The sequence below is a fragment of the Triticum aestivum genome, chromosome 1B (genome assembly GCF_018294505.1).
Source record: "Triticum aestivum cultivar Chinese Spring chromosome 1B, IWGSC CS RefSeq v2.1, whole genome shotgun sequence".
In the NCBI taxonomy this organism is placed as follows: domain Eukaryota; kingdom Viridiplantae; phylum Streptophyta; class Magnoliopsida; order Poales; family Poaceae; genus Triticum; species Triticum aestivum.
Genome location: NC_057795.1, coordinates 684,752,354 through 684,774,705, shown reverse-complemented (window position 1 = coordinate 684,774,705; position 22,352 = coordinate 684,752,354).

The window sequence follows — 22,352 nt, the reverse complement described above, 5'->3', positions numbered from 1 at the left end:
TGACACAAGCGAAGAAAAAGTGAAGACTTTCTCCCGCAACTATTATGATGATACCATGCCAACTTTGTAACTGACGAGTATGATACCATTGTCCGTTTTGTACATGCACATGCTATGTGGGTCAATTTATGATACCATGCCAACTTTCAACTTTTTCAGAGTTCATTTGAAATGCTTTAATGTCTTATGGTTCGGCCCTCGTAATAATTAAAAATAGCAACAATAAGTATTTTGTTGTAAGTAGAAACAAAATAAAATAAATAAAGCAAGAAAGAAAACAAAAAAAACAAAAAAGTGTTTTCAAATTTGAAAACTAATGGCACTAACAGAAAGTTTATAATTTTCCTAAAACTAAAAGCAAAAACAATTAAAAATAAAGCAAAAAACAAAAGAAAATAAATAATGCAGAAAACAAAACAAAAAACAACAATAAGTATTTTGTTGTAAGTAGAAACAAAATAAAATAAATAAAGCAAGAAAGAAAACAAAAAAAAAAAAAGTGTTTTCAAATTTGAAAACTAATGGCACTAACAGAAAGTTTATAATTTTCCTAAAACTAAAAGCAAAAACAATTAAAAAATAAAGCAAAAAACAAAAGAAAATAAATAATGCAGAAAACAAAACAAAAAACTGGAAAAAAATAAATATAGCAACAATAAGTAAAGAAAACAAAAAAACAAAAAAATGCCTCCTACTGGGCCCCCACGGCCTGAATACGACATGAAACCCTACTATGGGCCAGGATTCAGGCCCGCAGTAGGCCCAGAAGGCCCATCAGGCAAAGCAATAACAAGTAGGCCCGAAAGCCTGCGGTGGAGAGGAGCTCGAGAGGGGTGCGGCAGTGGGGCTTATAAACCACTGCGCGCCCCTCTCAACTAGCGAGGTGGGACTAAACTTTGGCCCCGAGGCGGGCAGCACAGGGGCCTTTGGTCCCGGTTGGTGGCATCAACCGGGACTAAAGGGGGAGGCATTAGTCCCGGTTGGTGCCACCAACCGGTACCAAAGGCCACCGGTTCCCGTCTTTTGGGCTTCCCAAAAAGAGGCCTTTGGTCCCGGTTGGTGGCACCAACCGGGACTAAAGGATGCATTAGTCCCGGTTGGTGCCACCAACCGGGACTAAAGGGTTTGCTATATAAGAAACACTTAGCAGTTTCCGGCCAAATCGCCCACTTCTTCCCCGACGCCCCCTGCTCCTCCTCGTCGCCGTCGCCGCCCGACGCCCCTGCTCCACCTTGCCGTCGCCGCCGCCACCGACGCCGTCAGGCTGCTCGCCTGAGCCGTCGCCGCCGCCCCCTGTGAGCACAGCCTGCTCCCGCGCCCCTCCCGTCCCGCGCCCCTGCGCGGCCACCGCGCGCCGCCCCTGTCCCTGCGCGGCCACCGCGCCGCCGCCCCTGCCCTGCGCGGCCGGCGCGCGCCGCCCCTATCCTGCGCGGCCGCCGCGCCGCCGCCCTGCCTGCGCGGCCGCCGCGCGCCGCCCCTGCAATTTCCATAGCAATTTTTTGCATTTTTTGTGTATATGTGTTTGTATGTGTATATATATGTGTACATGTTCATAGTATTATTTTTTTCATAAGTGTATTTTTTTTGTTCATTGCATTTTTTTCATATATATAATGTATATATGTATGTGGTAGCTATATATATGATGAATGGATGTGGATATATATGTATGTATGAATATAATGTTCATAGCATTTTTTGTTTATATATGTTTTTTCATATATGTATTAATTTTTTATTTAGGTTGTTAGTAGATATCGATTTTAGGTTAGTGCATTTTAGGTTAGTGTAGAGGAGAAAGTAAAATAAGGAAAAGGAAGAAAAGAGGAAGAAGGAAGAAGGAAGAAAGAAGAAGAAAAAGAATGAGAGGAAAAAGGAAAATAAGAAGAGGAAGAAGAGGAGAGGAAGAAAAGGAGAAATAAATAAGAAGAGGAAAAACCCCTCTAGATTAGTGCATTTTAGGTTAGTGCATTTTTTTTCTATTTTTTCTTCTTCTCCTCTATTCCTTTCTTCTTCTCCTCTTTTTTTTCTTCTTCTTCTTCCTTCTTCCTTCTTCCTCTTCTTCCTTTTCCTTAATTATTTTCCTTTCTCGTCGTTGTCGATATAACCCCCTCGAGATAACTTCGACATGAGGGGCGGTCGATATATATACCCCCTCTCGACCGTGATAACTTATACAACGGCAGCACCCCCCCTCGGCCCTCTCGCTCGACCAAAACTCTCGAGGACACCCAAACCCTAGAGAGAAAACGATGTTGGTCTCCTACCCCCTCCTGCCGCGCCCCTACCCGATAAATTAACTCTCTCGAGGCCACCCAAATTTACCAAGTTAAAAGAGCGTTGTCGTCGAGGCCACCCCAAACCCTTGAAGCGTTGTTGTGTCGAGGCGACCCCAAACCCTAGAGAAGCAGCGTCGAGGCCACTAACATGATTCCTTATTGTGATTAGCTAGCTAGTTCTACATTTGCCACTAATATATATATATATATATATATACATATATATATATATATATATATATATATATATATCCATCTGTACCATGTTTGAATAATAATTGACATGTTGTAAATATTTGCAGAAACTATGGAGCACTCCCGAGACGAAGAAACAAAAGCGATATTGGGGGACATAATCGCAAATGGAAGGGATGAAGTTGCGTCATTTCTCCTCGACACCGTTGGTCAGCTAGAAGAACTGGGTGAAGAAGAGGGCTATGTTCATGATGGCTTCGGCCCATTAATGCCGGTACAAGAAGAGGACTATGTTCATGATGGCTCCGGTGACACAATGGAGGTACAAGAAGGAGACCGTGTTGACTGCTCCGGTGACCGAACCGAGCCCGACCAGGTATATATATATATATATTAGTTAAGCCCGTGCTGACTAGTTAATTGATGCTTCCATTGTTTTGGTATATGTACACATATTAATTACTCTCGTCTTTCTTCCTTATAATTTCTAGCCCTCCGGATCGAGCACAACTTTGGTAAGGAGACGAGGCCCGAAGAAAAAGTTGAGCTCGGATGAAAAGTTTGAGATCATAGAAATCGCGCCCGACGATGAACCGATTGAACCCATCCGGACAAGGAAGGCATTTTCTGCTCAGTGCGGGGTTCTTGTTAGGGACAAGATCCCGATCAGCATCCAGCAATGGTATAAGCCTAAGGAGGAAGACCCTGAGGTGTCTTATGTCAATGATATACAGAAAGAATATCTTTGGACTGAGTTGAAGGCAAATTTCACCCTACCGCCAGAGGAGGATCCGGAGAAGCCAGTTAAAGAGCAATTAATCAAGTCTTGTGCTCTTAAGAAGATGGCAACCCTAATGAGGAGGTGGAGGAAAGAGCTGAACCAGTTTGTCGAAAAAAAAGACACCAGAATTCATCGGCAAATATGAGAAGATCAATGATCACTGGCCCGCATTTGTGGCCCACAAGACATCGGAAAAGAGTAAGAAGATGTCAGAGACAAACAAGAAAAATGCTGCGAAGAAGAAGCTTCACCATCGCACGGGGTCAGGTGGCTACCTCAAAGCCCGGCCTAAGTGGTCCAAGGCTGAGCATGATCTGCTTGAAAAAGGGATCGAACCAGAGACAATATACTGGCCAGACCGTTGCCGGACTTGGTTCTTCGGGGCTGGCGGAACCTTGGACCCTGTAACAGGGTTGTGCCAGTGGATGGACGAGCAACTGGAAATACCAGTCAAGAACCTTCGACACTATATCGATGCAGCGCAGCGAGGGACGTTCCTTCCAAATAGGGAGAAGGACGAGCTCACAATGGCCCTTGGGAATCCTGAGCACCCTGGACGGACACGAGGCACGCCAGGCTCCATTCCATGGAAGGTTGGTTTTCCGGACGCAGGGGGTTACAAAACCCATGAGAGGAGGAAGAAACTAGAGCAGGACCAACTGCAGGCGCTGCACGAAAGGGTAATGGGGCTAGAGGATCGAGAAGAGGAACGAGAAGCAGCAGATCGCAGCAAACGACCTGCCGAAGCTTCCCCCGAAGCTACCCCGCCATCTCAACGGAGAAGCAGCGTGGCTTCCACCGAGCTGCTTCAGCCGGAGCATGTCTTGACGGCTCCTGCCAGCTGTGACGCCCCCGATTCAATCGTACACTAATCATACATGCAAACGTGTACGATCAAGATCAGGGACTCACGGGAAGATATCACAACACAACTCTACAAATAAAATAAGTCATACAAGCATCATAATACAAGCCAGGGGCCTCGAGGGCTCGAATACAAGTGCTCAATCATAGACGAGTCAGCGGAAGCAACAATATCTGAGTACAGACATAAGTTAAACAAGTTGCCATAAGATGGCTAGCACAAACTGGGATACAGATCGAAAGAGGCGCAGGCCTCCTGCCTGGGATCCTCCTAACTACTCCTGGACGTCGTCAGCGGGCTGCAAGTAGTAGTAGGCACCTCCGGTGTAGTAGGCGTCGTCGCCGACGGTGGCGTCTGGCTCCTGGACTCCAGCATCTGGTTGCGACAACCAGAAAGAAAGGAAAAGGGGAAAAAAGGGGGGAGAAAGCAACCGTGAGTACTCATCCAAAGTACTCGCAAGCAAGGAACTACACTACATATGCATGGGTATATGTGTAAGGAGGCCATATCAGTGGACTGAACTGCAGAATGCCAGAATAAGAGGGAGATAGCTAATCCTGTCGAAGACTACGCTTCTGGCAGCCTCCGTCTTGCAGCATGTAGAATAAAGTAGATTGAAGTCCTCCAAGTAGCATCTCCAAGTAGCATCTCGAGTAGCATAATCCTACCCGGCGATCCTCTCCTCGTCGCCCTGCGGAAAAGCGATCACCGGGTTGTCTGTGGAACTTGGAAGGGTGTGTTTTATTAAGTATCCGGTTCTAGTTGTCATAAGGTCAAGGTACAACTCCAAGTCGTCCTGTTACCGAAGATCACGGCTATTCGAATAGATTAACTTCCCTGCAGGGGTGCACCACATAGCCCAACACGCTTGATCCCATTTGGCCGGACACACTTTCCTGGGTCATGCCCGGCCTCGGAAGATCAACACGTCGCAGCCCCACCTAGGCAAAACAGAGAGGCCAGCACGCCGGTCTAAACCTAAGCGCGCAGGGGTCTGGGCCCATCGCCCTGAGCACACCTGCACGTTGCGTACGCGGCCGGTGAGCAGACCTAGCAACCTCCATTACAAAGGAAGTTGCGTTAACGCAGTCCAACCCGGCGCGCGCCGCTCCGTCGCTGACGTCTGAAGTGCTTCGGCTGATACCACGACGTCGGGATACCCATAACTACTCCCACGTAGATGGTTAGTGCGTATAGGCTCGTAGCCAGACTCAGATCAAATACCAAGATCTCGTTAAGCGTGTTAAGTATCCGCGAACGCCGAACAGGGCCAGGCCCACCTGTCTCCTAGGTGGTCTCAACCTGCCCTGCCGCTCCGCCACAAAGTAACAGTCGGGGGCCGTCGGGAACCCAGGCCCACCACTACCTGGATGGAGCCACCTGCCCCTTCAGCCCCCAACTCCGAATAGTATCACAGGTAATGTAACAGTGTAAAGTATATAGTATATGCCCGTGATCACCTCCCGAAGTGATCACAGCCCAGTAGTATAGCATGGCAGACTGACAAGAATGTAGGGCCAATGATGATAAACTAGCATCCTATACTAAGCATATAGGATTGCAGGTAAGGTATCAACAGAAGTAGCGACAATGTCAGGCTATGCATCCGAATAGGATTAACGAAAGCAGTAACATGCTACACTACTCTAATGCAAGCAGTATAGAGTAGAATAGGCGATATCTGGTGATCAAGGGGGGGGCTTGCCTGGTTGCTCTGGCAAGAGAGAGGGGTCGTCAACCCCGTAGTCGAACTGGTCAGCAGCAGCGTCGGTCTCGTAGTCTACCGGAGAGAAGAGGGGGAAGAAATAATGAATACAGAGCAAACAAAGCATCACAAAATATAACAAGGTAATACGCGGTGTTCGGTGTGCCCTAACGCGGTAGTAGGTAATACCGGTGAAGGGGGGAAAACATCCGGGAAAGTATTCCCGGTGTTTTGTGTTTTCGGGTAGAGGAGCCGGAGGGGGGAAAGTTGCGGGTTCGATAGGTTAGGGGGGTGTGGCGGACGAACGGACTGCGTATCCGGAATCGTCTCGTCGTTCTGAGCAACTTTCATGTTGAAATTATTTTAATCCGGATTACGGATTAAAAGATATGATTTATAAAAGATTTTATTAATTTCTGGAATTTTAATTAATTATTTAATTAATTTCGAAATTGCATTTATGACATCAGCATGATGTCATGCTGACATCATCAGTCAACAGGGTTGACTAAGTCAACCCGGACAGGTGGGTCCCGCATGTCATTCACTAATAACTTATTAACCTAATCAAAGTTTAACTAACCTTAGTTAATTAAGTTAATTAATGATTAGTGTTAATTAATTCAGAATTAATTAGTTTAATTAATTACCCAATTAATTTAACTAATGATTAGGGTTAATTAATCCGGAATTAACTAGATTAATTAATTGCTTAATTAATTAATTAGCTAATTAATTTAATTCATTTCTATTTCCATTTTAGCTTCTGTTTTTATTTAAAACGTTCTTTGTTTGTTTTTTTTTCTTTTATTTTTATTTGGGGGTGGGGGTGGGGCCCCCACGTCAGTGGCCTGAGGCCAAACGGGCGGTGGGTGCGGGCGACGCGGGCGTTGCCCGAATCGGGCACGAACCAGGGCCGGTCGGGGCGCGACCCAGGGGCGGATCGGGGGCGCCCGAGGCACGGGGCCGGCGCGGCCGAGGCCACGACGCGGCCGCCGGCGGCGAGCGAGAGGGAGCCGGAGGGGGGCGTCGGTGCGGCGCAGAGGCCGGAACCGACGCCGACGGGGGAGGGGGAAGAGAGGGGGCGAGAGGGGAGCCTCACAGGGGGAGGCAGGGGCTCGGCCGGTGGGCTCGATGGGGGGCGGGGAAGACCGTTGGGGAGGGGGTCGGGGGAGCGCGCCGGCGACGGGGCGGCGAGGCCGAGCCGCGGCGGCGGAGGCCGCGCGGGCTCGGGGGGGGGGGCGACGGAGGGGAGGGAGGGGAGCCTCCGGGCGGCGTCGGAGGAGGAGGGGAGGCCCGGGGCCGCGGTGGGCGGCGGGGGTCGGCGGCGAGGTGGGAGTGGCGCGGCGGGGTGGTCCGGTCGGGGGGGTGGTCTCCGCCCCCGATCCGATCGGGGAGAGGAGAGGGGCGAGGGGGCGCGGGGGGGGGGGGAGTGCGGTCGGTGGCTAGGGTTAGCCGCAGGGGTGGGGGGGGGGTTATGCGGCCGGCGGCTGGGCCGGTGGGTCGGCCCATGGGGGGGGGAGGGGAATGGGCCGAAAGGGGGAGTGGGGAGGGGGCCGGCTGGCTGGGCCAGGGGGGGGGTTATCCCCCTCTCTTTTATTTTGCTTTTCATTTATTATTTTCTTTTTCTGTTATTGGTTTATTTAAAATGCTCTGGCATTTTGTAAAAATTATTGCACCCCACCAATATTAGGTTAGTTATTTTAGAAAACCCCGGAACATTTTAGAACTTATTTTCGGAACTCGTTATCATTTGTTTTAGTTTTAAATTTTGTTTTAGGACGGGTACGAATTAACGAGAGGTTATTTAACCGAACCGGGACGATTACTGTAGCATAACCACCCGGGCGTTACAAATCTCCTCCACTACAAGAAATCTCGTCCCGAGATTTAAGAGGGGGACTAAGGGGGAAGGTCTGGTTATGAAATCCTAACGAACCTTCTCAGTCTTGGTTCGTCTTCTCGAAGAGGTCGATCCATAACGTTGATGTCTCCATACCACGGCTTCAGGTCCTCATGATGAAGGCGTCATTTTTTTTTGAGTTTTCATTGTACATATGAAGGACAAGGGGTAACTTTGGAAAAACAGACCTCTGCAAGGTTGACTATCTGGTTGATAACATCGGGGATGGTGGCGGAAAGTAACTCTCAAATTGTAATTTAAGAAAACACCGAGAGCAAGTAAGACGGTGCAATAAGAAGTTTCGAGAGGATAGGCAATCGTTCATTGCCTGAAGCAGAGTGTGAAAGGGGTTCAGAGCAACGGGAATAAGTATTGTGTCCGATACCAGAATAGATCAACAGGCAAGTGGCCCGTGAATTACATACAAAGTCAAGCACGAGGAATAACTTTGACATCAGGTTGTACAGAAGAGTCAGGTTTCGATCCTGTGAAACTGTGGGTTATGGGCCCACCATGTGGTTAAAAGTAGAAGGTTGGTGACATCTTGCACGATCATGTAAGCAAGGCATGTTAGAGGAGAGTCTGAGGGTCATGTCGGCAACAACATAGGTACCAAGGGCGAGGGACGAAGTGAACCATTTTCCTGCTCGTTGAACGAGGCGGGCCAATAGGCAAGGTTCTCGTCCATCGGTGGCTACCGAAATGTCATCAACAATAGTAACAGGGTCTTACTGACACGGTCGTACACCAAGGTGTTTACATAAGCAGAAGAATATTACTGCTTAGATCATATAGACCTCAAGAAAGGTTAAACCAAACAATGGAAAGGACATATGATTATCAGATTAAACAGAACAATGGAAAGGAAATTATGTTTAAACACATATTTCAAGGGTATATCCTTCCCAAGGACAAGCAGAGCATGATATCCATGTCAGGATATAATGTAGAAAACTCTTTAGGTAGGGGAGAGAATTTTCATGACATTGCCCATACAACGGTGTTTGGGTAATTGAGCAAGAAACATTTAACATTGGGCTTCAAATGTCCTTGTTGAACATCGAAGTACCACAAACATGCTTCGAGATAGCATTACATGGTCTTCAAGTGAAGATCAGACTTTGGAAACACGAAGGATCCATCAGGAATAACTTGTAGAATAAGTCTTACAATTTCCTCATGGATGGACGGATAACCTTACTGAAAAGGAATCTATAAGGATAGGTCCTCCAGCCGGGGGGGGGGGGGGGGGCTAGGCATGACATCAGGTTACCGGGTCATCAAAGGATCAACATCATAACTCTTGGAAAGTTGTCCCAACCATCATATCTGACCGAGATTCAGATCCGATTGGTGTCAGGATACCTCAGACTTAGGATACCTGAGAAGAAAAGGTGCAACGCAAATCGACGAAATGACATTGCAAGATTCTCGGGAAATGAACTATGGGAGCGGGTTCTTGAAGCAATAGTTCATCATTAAACCAAGTTGAGGATGAGGAGGTGGCTGATGGACTCAGCGACAATCCATTGAGATTTTCGAAAGATGGATTTCCACAGTTATGTGAACAAAGAAATAACATTTGTCAAATCAGATAATATAATGAGGTATACTCAAGGAGAACATACCCAATTAAACATTGGTTGAAAGGTGCGCCCGAAATATGGGTTGAGTTGCACGACCAATGTCAGAATGGTGATTCAATAATCAATAGCCTAAGAATGAACTTTCGACCATTAACTTCAAAGAAATAGGGTTGCTAGAAGGAAAGAATCCAAACAACACCGTTCACTTGTTGGAATTAACACGGGGACCAAGAAAAATGGTGATGGTGAGAAGTATTTCTATGTCAAGAATTCTCAAGAGGTGGAACAAATCTCAGAACATTCTTGACATAAAGGATGGTAATACTCCAAGGTAAAGAGGAACAATTGTTGGATAGCAAGGAACTCAAGGTATAACACCAAACATGAACAAGCTTGTGTTGGTGGGAGGGCAATAAAGTGGTCGACGATAATCAATTTATCGAGGGCAAGGATGGTATTTCTCATCATTAATTCACTTGATATCCTGGAAGAGCATCAGAATGTTGATGGTGATCATGACACATTTGCCGAGAGATTCCACGAAGATGTAATCGATCCGCGATCACATCAAGTCAAAAGAATGATGAAGCAAGAGGTTATTGGAACCATAGGTACGACACAAACCTGAAATCAAGATTGTTGTTCAAGGCGAACTGATATGACGAGGAAGATCGACGTAAGCTTAGCTCATTGTCAAAAGTTGTGCTCCGGGATTAAGGACCAGGTAGCACAGTTAAAATTTAGCATGGTAATGATATAACCGATTAGGCTAGGAATGACATGATCGGGTACAAACTCGTAAGTAAAGAATATTAGTAAGAGTTGTTGAACCGTAATGCGGACTCGGTTCAATTATCGGTGTCTTTGAGTGTTTAATAACTCAGAGTCCATGAAAAATTTGTAATCAATGAGTATGTAGTACTTGATAAAGAACTCATAGGAAGTTATGCAGTTCCATGATAATCTCGAGATACCAGGGGGGTAATACTCGACACAAGATCAAAGTAAAGGTTGGACTGGTGTATTGTTCCATAGAAGACAATTGTTTTAACTTGTCCGAGAAATGAGATCTAAGAAGAACAATCATGGTCGGAACCACGGTTGCAAAAGGCCAGATCCTAGATATAAGATGAACTTATACCAAAGGAATAATTATTTTTACGAGCAGCTTCCATGATAAGTTATACATCGTGTCCCTGGGCATGAACGCAAGGTTCAAGGTCGACTCCCACTTCTTCAATGTATAACCTTCCATTCACTATTCGCTTTGATAAAGGCATTAGTGTTGAAAGTTTTACCTGGTGAAATACCAGATGAGTATGACTCGTGAAAACTTCCGAGTTCACACATATAAAGGAAGGCATAGGTTCAACCCATCGGGGCATCTTATAATCATATACCAGAAGCTTTAGAAGTAATTAACTCAAGCTCGAAGACAGAGCATGGTTAAGAAAGCAGAGGATACAATTTACCAAAGGCATTATGTATCAGAGGAAAGGCTCACAAGGTTATTGAATATGAAGGGCGTTGTCAGATAAAATCCAACAAAGGATCTGGTGGTCCACAAGGGATCTGACGTGAGCATCGGTACTCAACCAGAGGAAGAAGAATGCACGGGCATCATATTATAGAACATCGGAATGATTCGATGCTTAGATAATAAAGGAATTTCGATTTCCAAAACAAAGGATCAGAAGCAATGCTCTGAGTAGGGATGGATAAGTTGAATATACCAGAGGCACAATTGACGACAAATAGTTTGGTCGAGAACCAGCTCATGTTCAAAAATGATGTCTGAGCCGGAAGGATAATTTAGAAGGGTTGATAGATGTTTGTGTGCATTCGCACACATGCTGAATCAATAGGATCAAAATGACGATGCCTAAGGATACTAACGAATATTGCCAATGGGAAGCATCCATAATGCAAGCAGACAAGTATTGCAGAGCAATAAGCTATTAAGGATTTTTGGAGGATCAGATAGTATTTCGAAGACCATTGTGAAACACATGAACAACTGGGGGATGAGCGGATACTCGATAAGTGCGAGAATTATCCATAAGGGTATTCAGGTGACAAGGAACAGCAAGGTGATAATCTCAAGGAGTATCGAGACAACGACGAGTGTTTCGAGGTATCTGGTAATAACAAGACCAACTGGGGATGAATGTAAGAATAACAACTGCAAGTAGTTATCCATAAGGGTTGACGGTGGAAGGGGAATTGCAAATGCGATGAACATAAGTTCTCGGGTTATCAACGGAGAGTATCTTCAGGGTCTTCACGTGCCGCAGACGATCATCATTAATAAGGGGCTCTCCGGGTGAAAGTGATAACGAGATCCTAATGTTAGATTTAGCAAAAATCATTTAACCCGAATAGAAGAGAAATAAGAGTCCCAGAGTATAGGTCGAGGAGTAAAAGATCCTACTACCACCCAATGGCGACGTGTGCCCGTAAGACACACAGCCATGTTAGTAAAAGTTTTGCAATGTCTAGACTCGACTTCGGCCAAGGAGTTGGAAGGGGGATTCCTACAGGCAGCCGGCTCTGATACCAACTTGTGACGCCCCCGATTCAATCGTACACTAATCATACATGCAAACGTGTACGATCAAGATCAGGGACTCACGGGAAGATATCACAACACAACTCTACAAATAAAATAAGTCATACAAGCATCATAATACAAGCCAGGGGCCTCGAGGGCTCGAATACAAGTGCTCAATCATAGACGAGTCAGCGGAAGCAACAATATCTGAGTACAGACATAAGTTAAACAAGTTGCCATAAGATGGCTAGCACAAACTGGGATACAGATCGAAAGAGGCGCAGGCCTCCTGCCTGGGATCCTCCTAACTACTCCTGGACGTCGTCAGCGGGCTGCAAGTAGTAGTAGGCACCTCCGGTGTAGTAGGCATCGTCGCCGACGGTGGCGTCTGGCTCCTGGACTCCAGCATCTGGTTGCGACAACCAGAAAGAAAGGAAAAGGGGAAAAAAGGGGGGAGAAAGCAACCGTGAGTACTCATCCAAAGTACTCGCAAGCAAGGAACTACACTACATATGCATGGGTATATGTGTAAGGAGGCCATATCAGTGGACTGAACTGCAGAATGCCAGAATAAGAGGGAGATAGCTAATCCTGTCGAAGACTACGCTTCTGGCAGCCTCCGTCTTGCAGCATGTAGAATAAAGTAGATTGAAGTCCTCCAAGTAGCATCTCCAAGTAGCATCTCGAGTAGCATAATCCTACCCGGCGATCCTCTCCTCGTCGCCCTGCGGAAAAGCGATCACCGGGTTGTCGGTGGAACTTGGAAGGGTGTGTTTTATTAAGTATCCGGTTCTAGTTGTCATAAGGTCAAGGTACAACTCCAAGTCGTCCTGTTACCGAAGATCACGGCTATTCGAATAGATTAACTTCCCTGCAGGGGTGCACCACATAGCCCAACACGCTCGATCCCATTTGGCCGGACACACTTTCCTGGGTCATGCCCGGCCTCGGAAGATCAACACGTCGCAGCCCCACCTAGGCAAAACAGAGAGGCCAGCACGCCGGTCTAAACCTAAGCGCGTAGGGGTCTGGGCCCATCGCCCTGAGCACACCTGCACGTTGCGTACGCGGCCGGTGAGCAGACCTAGCAACCTCCATTACAAAGGAAGTTGCGTTAACGCAGTCCAACCCGGCGCGCGCCGCTCCGTCGCTGACGTCTGAAGTGCTTCGGCTGATACCACGACGTCGGGATACCCATAACTACTCCCACGTAGATGGTTAGTGCGTATAGGCTCGTAGCCAGACTCAGATCAAATACCAAGATCTCGTTAAGCGTGTTAAGTATCCGCGAACGCCGAACAGGGCCAGGCCCACCTGTCTCCTAGGTGGTCTCAACCTGCCCTGCCGCTCCGCCACAAAGTAACAGTCGGGGGCCGTCGGGAACCCAGGCCCACCACTACCTGGATGGAGCCACCTGCCCCTTCAGCCCCCAACTCCGAATAGTATCACAGGTAATGTAACAGTGTAAAGTATATAGTATATGCCCGTGATCACCTCCCGAAGTGATCACAGCCCAGTAGTATAGCATGGCAGACTGACAAGAATGTAGGGCCAATGATGATAAACTAGCATCCTATACTAAGCATATAGGATTGCAGGTAAGGTATCAACAGAAGTAGCGACAATGTCAGGCTATGCATCCGAATAGGATTAACGAAAGCAGTAACATGCTACACTACTCTAATGCAAGCAGTATAGAGTAGAATAGGCGATATCTGGTGATCAAGGGGGGGGCTTGCCTGGTTGCTCTGGCAAGAGAGAGGGGTCGTCAACCCCGTAGTCGAACTGGTCAGCAGCAGCGTCGGTCTCGTAGTCTACCGGAGAGAAGAGGGGGAAGAAATAATGAATACAGAGCAAACAAAGCATCACAAAATATAACAAGGTAATACGCGGTGTTCGGTGTGCCCTAACGCGGTAGTAGGTAATACCGGTGAAGGGGGGAAAACATCCGGGAAAGTATTCCCGGTGTTTTGTGTTTTCGGGTAGAGGAGCCGGAGGGGGGAAAGTTGCGGGTTCGATAGGTTAGGGGGGTGTGGCGGACGAACGGACTGCGTATCCGGAATCGTCTCGTCGTTCTGAGCAACTTTCATGTTGAAATTATTTTAATCCGGATTACGGATTAAAAGATATGATTTATAAAAGATTTTATTAATTTCTGGAATTTTAATTAATTATTTAATTAATTTCGAAATTGCATTTATGACATCAGCATGATGTCATGCTGACATCATCAGTCAACAGGGTTGACTAAGTCAACCCGGACAGGTGGGTCCCGCGTGTCATTCACTAATAACTTATTAACCTAATCAAAGTTTAACTAACCTTAGTTAATTAAGTTAATTAATGATTAGTGTTAATTAATTCAGAATTAATTAGTTTAATTAATTACCCAATTAATTTAACTAATGATTAGGGTTAATTAATCCGGAATTAACTAGATTAATTAATTGCTTAATTAATTAATTAATTAATTAATTAGCTAATTAATTTAATTCATTTCTATTTCCATTTTAGCTTCTGTTTTTATTTAAAACGTTCTTTGTTTGTTTTTTTTCTTTTATTTTTATTTGGGGGTGGGGGTGGGGCCCCCACGTCAGTGGCCTGAGGCCAAACGGGCGGTGGGTGCGGGCGACGCGGGCGTTGCCCGAATCGGGCACGAACCAGGGCCGGTCGGGGCGCGACCCAGGGGCGGATCGGGGGCGCCCGAGGCACGGGGCCGGCGCGGCCGAGGCCACGACGCGGCCGCCGGCGGCGAGCGAGAGGGAGCCGGAAGGGGGCGTCGGTGCGGCGCAGAGGCCGGAACCGACGCCGACGGGGGAGGGGGAAGAGAGGGGGCGAGAGGGGAGCCTCACAGGGGGAGGCAGGGGCTCGGCCGGTGGGCTCGATGGGGGGCGGGGAAGACCGTTGGGGAGGGGGTCGGGGGAGCGCGCCGGCGACGGGGCGGCGAGGCCGAGCCGCGGCGGCGGAGGCCGCGCGGGCTCGGGGGGGGGGGGGGGCGACGGAGGGGAGGGAGGGGAGCCTCCGGGCGGCGTCGGAGGAGGAGGGGAGGCCCGGGGCCGCGGTGGGCGGCGGGGGTCGGCGGCGAGGTGGGAGTGGCGCGGCGGGGTGGTCCGGTCGGGGGGGTGGTCTCCGCCCCCGATCCGATCGGGGAGAGGAGAGGGGCGAGGGGGCGCGGGGGGGGGGAGTGCGGTCGGTGGCTAGGGTTATCCGCAGGGGTGGGGGGGGGGTTATGCGGCCGGCGGCTGGGCCGGTGGGTCGGCCCATGGGGGGGAGGGGAATGGGCCGAAAGGGGGAGTGGGGAGGGGGCCGGCTGGCTGGGCCAGGGGGGGGTTATCCCCCTCTCTTTTATTTTGCTTTTCATTTATTATTTTCTTTTTCTGTTATTGGTTTATTTAAAATGCTCTGGCATTTTGTAAAAATTATTGCACCCCACCAATATTAGGTTAGTTATTTTAGAAAACCCCGGAACATTTTAGAACTTATTTTCGGAACTCGTTATCATTTGTTTTAGTTTTAAATTTTGTTTTAGGACGGGTACGAATTAACGAGAGGTTATTTAACCGAACCGGGACGATTACTGTAGCATAACCACCCGGGCGTTACACCAGCTATCCCGTGGATGGTATCACGGAGTCTCAAAAATGCCACATTATGGCGTGATGGATGAATTTGAAGGTCAAGGCGGCTGTTGTCCAAGTTTATCCTAGTGGACCCGGCACAACTTATCACTGCCAGCCAATTCCAGAAGGATTGCTAAGGTGATGGTGGATGAAATAACAGAGGGATTTGAGGACCTCCCGCTTGAGCACCCTACCGGTGAAGGGGAGACTAGGCTGGGTTGTGCTCTGAAGACTCCATGCCTATGGCGGAAGGAGCTCATCAACCTTCTGAACTGGACGCCTCCGCCTCCTCCTCCTCCAGCGAGTCAGGGTACTCCGCCTCCTCCACCGCCTCCTCCTCCGGCGAGTGACGATCAGGGCACGCGTGGCGGCACTCCGCCTCCTTCTTCGGTGCGTGGCGGCACTCCGCCTCCTTCTCCGGCACATGGCGGCACTCTGCCTCCTTCTCCGCCTGCGCCGGCGCTCCCGAGCAGCCAGCAGCCTCCTCCTTCTCCGCCTCGGCAGCAAGGGTGGAAGAGACCCGCCGCCGCCCCGGCTGCTCCGGCGCGTCGTACTCCTTCTCCTCCGCCTTGTAAGCAAGCACGAAAGAAGACAAACGCCGCAGCCGCTCCGTCTGCTCCGGTGTCTAGCAGCACAACCAGAGGCGGGAGGCAAAACAAATACGGTCCATCTCTCAAGCCTCTAGAGAAGTTACCGTACGAGAGGTCCGAGGAGGAAAACGATACGATTGTGCGGACCCACGTGAAGGAGTTCTTTGAAGGGGTGAAAGCAAAGAGACATCCACCTCCGGAGGAGAAGGTAGATCCGGTGAAAGCAAAGCGCACTATCGATGCCCTGAGGAAACCACCAAAGTCTCCGCCGAGAACCAACTATGAGCGCATTACTGAACAGACATATCTCCAAGCCCAGCGGTCGGGAACTACTGTCAGTGCTAAAAGGTCAAAAGAACGAGCAAAGGGGAAAAAATTGCCCAACTCGATGAACAAGCACAGCAATCGTGCCCCCCGCTCAATGTGTCTAATGCTCCAAGGACGGTGGCCGGTTATGGCAATCTTGAAGATTACCTGCCTGACGATGCACTTCCTGATTTCTTGGAGGTGGACGGACACAGATACGAGTACGGGAAGCCTCTCGTCAAAGATGAAAAATCTCTGACAACAATGATGCGAAGATTCCATAATTGGTACATGGAAACCTGCAGAGAGTCTGAGGGTACGAATGCTTTGTATCTGCATATTAAAGAGGAGCACGACCTCGTTAGAGATGATCTGTTGACTGTTCCATTTGATGAGTTCTTCGCGTTCTTCAATCAAAAGGCCCTCGATAAACTAATGGTCTTTTGCTACTGTTTGTAAGTACTATTTCTGTCATTAAGTCTCTATATATAGCTTGGCTCTTTCATTTCATGTATTTATAATTAATTATCCTTAATATATTATGCAGATTGAAGATCGTCGAGTGCAAAAAACAAGAAATTTATGATATTGGGTTCATTAACACAAATATCATAGATGAATTTCTGGTTAAGAAGGACATCAAAGAGGCCGAGGACAACGTGCTACAATCGTTGATCAAAAATCAAAACAAAGATACCATACTCTTTCCTTACAACGGCAAGTGAGTGTTACTGTCGTGTGCATATTCGGTTTCCCATATTACTCGAGCGAGGTTATAGTAATGTAATTGATGAGTTATGCATGCGTGCGCAGGTACCACAATATTCTTCTGGAGATTAAGCTTGAGCGTGGACTAGTAACCGTCTTAGACTCGAGATGGAAAGATCCCAAATCCTATGCGAACATGACTGAAATGCTCAGCAAGTAAGTTCAATCGATCATTATCGCACCATATCGGCAACTTTTTGTTTATTTCCTGATATCTGAAGTAATAATAATTATTTTCTTTGTCTTGCAGGGTTTGGAAACAGTTCACCGCACAAGCTCCGGGACTGCCGAAGGAGCTGCGATATACATACCCGAAAGAAAGTACTACTGGCTAGCTAGTTGCGCGCATCTCCCGTTGATTCTGTAGCTATACTTTCATCAATGCCATTTATAATGCTTCATTATCAGTTTGATTGACCTCTATTTCTCGTAAAGTGCTTGTGGCAGGAAGAAGGGAATAATTTCTGTGGATACTACGTGTGGGAGTTCATCCACAACGTGACTTTGAAAAATAAGCGGGGCTACTCTCAAAGACAATATGAAGTGCGTAAGCAATAATATTCACAATTTCATTTTATTACACCATCATTTCTGTTGAGTTTCATTCATATATATGTATTAATTAACCCCTTTCTTCAAATTAGACGTGGCAGATGCAGAATGAACTCCTAGAACCAGATCGCATAAAAGCAATTCAAGAGGAATTGGCGGGATTCTTTCTTGACCACGTCATCAATAAAGCCGGAGAATACCATGTGGAAATTGATTTCAATTGCTAGGGGATTGTAATTAAGAGATCTTATACATATTGTACATGTATGTAGCCAGTAGCATCAGATACAAGATATACGAAAACTTGTTGTTCAACCAATCTCTCGGAGAAGGAGAGGTCGATCGATCAATTCTCTCGGTATGCATGACGAACTTCTGTACTGAATGGTTCTCTCGATCACTTATGTATATATAGTACGTAGCGTCGACCAAGCACGGACATAAGAGAGGACACTTCTCTCTATTAATTAGCTAGCTAACACAATATATGAAACACCTAAATTAACCCCCCAAAACCCCCAACCCCCCCTCCTTTTAAAAAAATAATAAAAACCCCAGCCACTGGAATGCTGACGCGTGGATGCCTTTTGGTCCCGGTTGGAGCCACCAACCGGGACCAAAGGCCCCCTGACTGGGCTCGGCGCACAGGGCCACATGGAGGAACATTGGTCCCGGTTCATGTTTGAACCGGAACTAATGGGCCACCCATTAGTCCCGGTTCATGAACCGGGACTAAAGGCCCTTACAAACCGGGACTATTAGGTGTTTTTCTACTAGTGGTAGTCTGATATGGTTTATTTTCACCCGGTTTTTTGTCCCACCTCCCACCACCCCCTCCCACTGGTTTTTTCTGCCTCCTATTAAAAAACCAAATCCTGTTAAGGGGATCTTGTTTCATGTTTGCTTTGATAGGTGTTGATTCAATTCAATCACGCAAATAATAAGGTAATTAGGATTAAAAAATCATACCATATATGTGAAATTACCTTCCTAAAATATAGACATAAGATTTTTTTTCTCGATAACCTTCCAAAACAAAATCAGACATTCCCTCATAACAAATCGCTAATCCTGTGTGCCATGCCATTTATTATTACCAATATCTATACAATTGATTGGCAATCACAAGTTTCCTAAAAAATAAAAAGAATATATCTTTTTTCTCATAGGCGCGTGTACGCATCTACGTGCCCGTGCGGAGAGACGCCATGGGCGACACCATGCAAGACGCCGTGGCCGGCCCTGACGCCGAGGCGATGCTTGAGAATGCCGGGACGTGGATCACGACATCGAGGACGGCCGTGGTAGAAGGCGGGTCATCTGACCGCCACGTACAAGCATCTGTGGACATCGTCATATTATATTTCTTGTCATCCATAAAGAGAGCCAGACAAGCTACATTCTCAAATCAAGTGTGTCCATTCAAATGTCAAGACCTTCGTTAAGGGGATTGACAACCGTCCGCCCGCATTGAGTGCAAATATTTGGTTTTGTGTGTGTAGGTGATGTTGAAAGGATCTTTTTGGTTCTCCTATTGGTTCAATAACCTTAGTTCTCATGGAGGGAAATGCTTATCTCTATTGTACTGCTTCATCCCTCCTCTTCGGAAAAAATCCCAACGAAGTTTACAAGTAGCAAATACGTGCAGTGGACATAATTTGACAAAATTAGCTATGAGTTGTGTTACTTGTGTACATTAATATAATGGTCAAAATATTATTGGCTAAATCCATTTTCACTAAATTATTAGGCTTGTGTGATTCATTTTGCACAACAGAATATTTAGAGTAATATGCATGCCACAACATACATGTACTCAGTCAATCAAGTACTATGCACTAGAAGCTTTCAAAAATTATGTGAGCAGAATTAAGTAATAGCCTTGTATTTGTCTGCATATTTCAAAGAAGATTTGCAATCTTTATCTTGAAGATGTAAACGGTTTTAGCTGCATCCAGTTTTAGTATGAACACACATTGATGGCACTGAAAATTCATCTGTGATTGGCATACTGCAGGTTCGACTTAACTCTCCACTCTTGAGATTTGCTGCGACTGGGGGAGGGGGGAGGGGGATGGGGAGTGGGGGTCAAATCATAGCCTCAGATGTGCGATGGCCTGACTTTTGTATTGTGATTTCTTGTGGTGGGTACAACATTGGACAACTCCTTTGTAAGTTTCCTTTGGCATTTTCATTTTTTTGTATAGAGGTAAGTCTTAACTCTTTGATTTCTTTTTTTTTCCAATTCCTGATAAGTAATTACCCTATTGGATTTAATGAGTGATAATCAATATATGTTTGTTACAATGTCTTTATTCCACTATCTGTTTTTGCTTGCTTGGCGCATATTCAAAAGCCATGCTACTAGCATTGTATGACGGGTTACTTGGTCTAATCATATTATCATAGGAGATTTTGGATACTTCAGAATTTGACAATATCTGGAGCAAAATTTTCAAGTAAGACCGCACCTATAAATTTGTCATAAAATACGAAGGAGATCAATAAACCCGGACGGAGGTAGTAGTACTACTCACAAGTTACAAATGCATGGTCCACCATACACTCTCGCGTTGTATCTTGGAGTCTGTGCTGCAACCGGCTGTTAATCTAGCCTGATTTCCTTCTCTATCCTCTTCTTTCTCATCAAATTCAGCACAAATGTAACAGTTTAATCCTTATAGCCTGCTGACAGTACCTTATTATACTTGTCCATAGTAGTACTACATGCTACAATCCTTAGAATTGAAGCACCTACATATAAAAGTATCCTTAGAGTTGAAACATGACGGAGATTCCAGAGTTGGAGAACACAACATTTTAGCAGCAGAGGATGAAGCACGGCAATCATGAGCTAAGCATTTGTGTAGAAAGAGAGTGACGGTAGAGGAGAAAAACATCGACATTTGACACTTTGACATTCACGGCTTTGTCAACGCACGGGCATTAAACTAGTATGCATATAATTTGAAATCGATAAGCCGTCTCGAGGAGTGGGTCCGAGGATATATGCACAGAAAAGAAAAGAAAAGATATTAATTAAAAGAATTAAAAGAAGAAATTCTGCTCATATTATATGAGCATGAGCAGGAAGGAAATGCATTTTTTTTTTGTTAAGAAGAAGTTTTTTTTAGGGGATGTCAAGAAGAAGTTGCGCTCTTTCATTCAGCTGAGATGCCGGCCTGAAAGCTTGGTACATTTTTACCGGCCACGGCCCATTTCCATTTCTCCAGTGTGGTTGGTTTCCATGGTCAAACTGAATCTGGTCTCAACTACATTATTGCGCAAAACAACGGCGAGAATCCCAGTCCCAGCCATTGGAAGATGGAGAAGACAGTCTCACTGGATTCCGGGTACAAGTATCATATTGCAGCTGCAAAGGAGAGGTACTTGCTCTTGCTAAGGACAGAAACCCGGCAAGGCTCAGATGTAGAGAACCCACACAATGAATATTTCTCGATGGACGTCAAGACATTGCAGCTTCAGAGGATTTCTACGGGACATGGCGCGTATTTCATGTTCGATACACACATATATACCAACTTCCCACCATCCTTGTTGTCTTCCCGCGCAATATGAAATGGTAAACTTTCCATAGCATCCTATTTATCTCCTTCCCATCATAATTATCACACAGCTTTTCTAATGCTTGATTGCTCATTGTTGCAATTAATCATTCTTGTTTGCATGATTTATTAGTGTTTAATTTTTTGTGCTTGTGGGAAAACTAAGCAAGGTAGGGAACACAATTGTGTTCCTTGTCATGTTTGTTGCTGCTTTAAAAGAATGACGTTAGTAAGAAAAAAACATATATCTTGCAGGGGGGGGGGGGGCTGATTATGAGGGCTTGATCATGGCGGGGTGGTTTACCAGCTAGTTCGGCCGAGAGCGACCCGGAAGATGTTGACCCGTCCCACCCCCGCCCCGTCCCCCACGCCTCATCGGGAGGGAGAGAGGAGGCGGCTAGGTCTCCACCACAGGAGCGCCCCCCTTTTATACCCCCACGACGCGAAATGACCGGAATGCCCTGGTGGGGGCATGGTATTTACATTCTGTTGCCATTGGAAGTTTATCCGACGGTCCAGGACGATCGGGTAAATATTAGACGGCCCACGGCAATCTGGCCTGAGATCCGACGGCCTGTATCGCGAGGAGATTTCGATCCGACGGTCCAGAATCCAAACGCACGGGGAGGCTTCGTTTTGCTTCGGACTCTAACAATGGGATGGATGCTTTACATTTTTTTTACTGCTTGTCATTTTACATGTCTCTACAAAATTCTAACTTATGCCTATCTAATCAGGTGGCATTGGTTGACATGGTTCTGGCCTGTACATTGGCATTTATCCCTGTCACACTTGGAAGGATAATCCTGTTGTGCATAGGTGAGGTCGACTCCTTTGCGTCAACACCTCCTATCCTCCTAATTGGATATGGGTTTATCTTCTCACTGGGCGCGACTTTCACCGGGCTTCTTCATACTACTGGGTACGTAAACCCTGTAGTTTTGTTTCATTTTCTAACATAGTCTAATGTTCACTTTCTTCTAAGTTCAGTGTTGACTGTTGATTTATGGGGACCTTGATTCTGATGGTTAACGGATAGACGGTAGTTTTAGGCTTTTGTCATGTGTCTCTTTAAGTGATTCCAA